This window comes from Limulus polyphemus, unplaced genomic scaffold (assembly GCF_000517525.1).
Source record: "Limulus polyphemus unplaced genomic scaffold, Limulus_polyphemus-2.1.2 Scaffold1251, whole genome shotgun sequence".
NCBI classification, from domain to species: Eukaryota; Metazoa; Arthropoda; class Merostomata; order Xiphosura; family Limulidae; genus Limulus; species Limulus polyphemus.
The window spans coordinates 276175-279552 of NW_013666861.1; positions in this window are offsets into that span (position 1 = coordinate 276175).

The window sequence follows — 3378 nt, forward strand, 5'->3', positions numbered from 1 at the left end:
AAAGGTGGCAGTTTTGTGCCATCAGCACAACCGGTCAGAACTGCTGTATAGTGGGTCTTTTCATGGCCAGTGGTTTTTATTGAGACCGTTTTAGACCCTCTGGCAGCCACAGTCATGTTGGATGGTACATCAAATGTGAGTGGAACTTCGTCCATGTTCCCTATTTGGCCCAGTTCAAAACAAGTTTTTTTTCGTGCATTTATAACAAATCTATGAAATTCTAATATTTTTTCTTCATAATCAGCAGGCATTTTCTGTGCAATGGATGTTTTTGTACGTATTGATAAACCCTGCCGTTTCATAAACCTATAACACCAACCTTCTGTTCCTGCAAAGTTCTGTATCCCTCGTTGTTTTGCTACTTTCCTGGCCTCATGAATTATCATTTTGGTAGAAACACTTCTCCCTAAATTTCTCTCATTTACTACCCACGTTTTTATGTCAACCTCAAGTTGTGGCCAATGTGGGGCTGGATAACGAAGGTTATGTTTACCTTTCTTTGTGCTCTTTAGTTGGTTTTCTTGCTGTCGCCAGACACGTTAAATTAACTACATCATTTATTAAGCCAATTTTTAGTTCTGGTCTACGTAGGTAGTTTGCTTTGATCAGAAGTTATTCATAATAATCAACACATTAATATTAATTTCGATTACAATGTAATACTTAAAAAGAAAAACTTCAATTCCATCACCGAAAAATCTGATCGTTTTATATTTACAATGAATTTTTTCACTACTTATGATTGTCTCAATAAACATGGTCAGTGGGCTTGCTTTGGTCTTCGTTGTTTCAAATGTTATGATAAAACTATCCAAACCCTGGCTTAATTTAACGATGCGAAACAAATGTTCTAGAGTTACTGATTACAAATTACATGATAATTACCATTATCGGCTCATGCTTGTCTAGACTTGTTACTCAAGTCATGCCCTAAATAGCCGAAATTTACATGTCAAAAATAACTCAACTAATACTAGAGGTATTGCATATTCTGGTATACATTACTTTTACGTGAATCTAAATCAATTACGTGCATATGAACTGTGATACTATTTCACCACCATGGAAAACACGGACCACATCTTTCATACTCATTGAGCTAATACTCCAAGCACTTGACTTCATGCAAAAGAAAATAACCAAAGCAGTAAAAGTATAATATTAAACAAGAATAATATGTGATACTCCACCTGAAAACTAAATACTTATAAAACACACTTCTCTTTCTTCCCATTTGTTATCAGGTTTGATCTATTTTAAATTTAAGTAACTAGGCTACTTATATCATTTTAACTTGCTTTTATTAACTTTTGGTGAACTGTTTTGCTAAAGCTTTAGTCAATAAATTATTTAATTTAAAATTTTCAGTTAATACATCATTGCTGACAAACAGTCCTTAAACTGATATCTTTAACCCTCTAATTACCGACTTGTTTAAATACTGTTCACAAAACTCACAGTAAAGAACTAACAAATTGATAAATTCACTCATTTTCCATATAAAAATACATAGGAAACGTCAGTAGTAATTTGTTGGGTTACTTGCAGTATTTCTTAATTCGATTTTGTGATTCATATGTCATATGGACATTCAAACAATTGGATGCCTAAATAATAGAGAAATGTATTTAATAAGTTAATGGGGTTCCACTCTATCAAGAATATTAAGTTTAATATACAAAGAACATTTGTTCTCTCCGTATCCTACATAGTACTAGATACTAGTAAATTATTGCTCTCTAGGCTAAGATAAATATTACAGATAAGTAAAAAATTACAAAAAAGGAATAGCTTAGACATACAAGCTCGTGAGAACAAACTGAATTACATACTGTGATTGTTAGATGTGGGTGGGAGCTCGCAAACTTTTAGCTTGTGAGATTTGTCAACTTCAAATCCTGGTTTATTATTTTAGTAATTGTATCAGAAGATGTATTAAATTTCGGAAAACTTACTTGTTGGAACGGAGTGTTAGTTTTTACGATTCAGGGCATAAAAATGCATTGGTTTTCGGGTGTGGTTTCAGAACCCGTTCTTGTCTTTTAACGCTCTGACGTGTGAGTTCTTCCACTTTCGTAAAAACACTGAAAGTTCCTTTCTTCTAAATGTTGTGTTCTTTGACTCTAACTGTATAGAACATCCTTCTTCGGAAGCATATGACATGTTTATCAAGTCTACTAGTGACGGTATTGCATTATTAAATGGTTGGTTATTAATCGTGAATCAGATATATATGTACCTAATATGAAGTAACACCTCTATTGACAAATGCAAAGCCGTCTTATAAGGCGAGATTAGCCCTAAGAGGATTTAATATGCTAAAACGCATTATTCATCATGAAAGATCAAGTTAAGCCACACTGGTTGAAATTAGGGGCTAAACATAAAACTCTCAAACAAAACTCATGCTATTTGTTCAAAAACAAGGCAAGACAGTCCTGAACAAACAAAAAATAACAATAAAACCACTCTATTAAAGTAATCTGATGGCTGGACATGGATAATAGTTAGTGTTCCAAACTGTTGATCTAAGAATTCATAGTTTATTATCCATTGTTACAAAAATGTGCTTTAGAAATTTGACCGAGGTTGTATTATAAAAGTGACGGTCAAATTATAGAATTGATAAACAAGAGTAGGTGAGAGTTGAGGTTCGAGCCGTTGATTATCTGACTACCCTCTAGTTTTTCAGTTCAAAATTATGGACAGTTAAACGCAAATACCTCTTTTTTTAACTTCGCACACATTCTGAAAGAAATAAACATTCAACCATTTACCATAAATAAATATTTTTTAAAGGTCAACAAAATTACTTATTAGTCACCATATAAAATCGTACAAGCCTCTTGAAAATTGTTTGAATTTTAATAAATCTAAAAGTTAACGTTGAATTTTAGGTGCAAAATGACGTTGAGTAAATCACACATTAATAAATAGAGGTGAAAGCAGAGCCCAGAGCAAACTATAGGCCTAAGACTGGTTACACGTCAGTTGTTTCGAAGAAGCCTCTTCCTATCTTAGTGACTTTCGTTATTATATAAAAAATGCCAAGGTCTATTTTTCGCTTTTTTACACTTTTCTTCATACAGAATGTCTGAAAAGTCTATTTTCAGAGTCTGAATGTCTACAAATCTACAGTTTAACTATTGCTAGCAATTTCTTGATTTGAATTAATTTTCGAATTAATAACCTAAGTAAGTATGTATTCAGATAAAGTTAAAAAGATATGTTTTAATTGTCGCTTATAGAGTATTTAAGTAAGGTTTTCTTGTTTTGATGGGAATAAATCGTAAATGTGATATTTCTAACATTATTTCCCTGAGACTAATTGGTCCTGTTATTTCTAACAGGCTTAGATATTTGACTGAAATGTTTTAA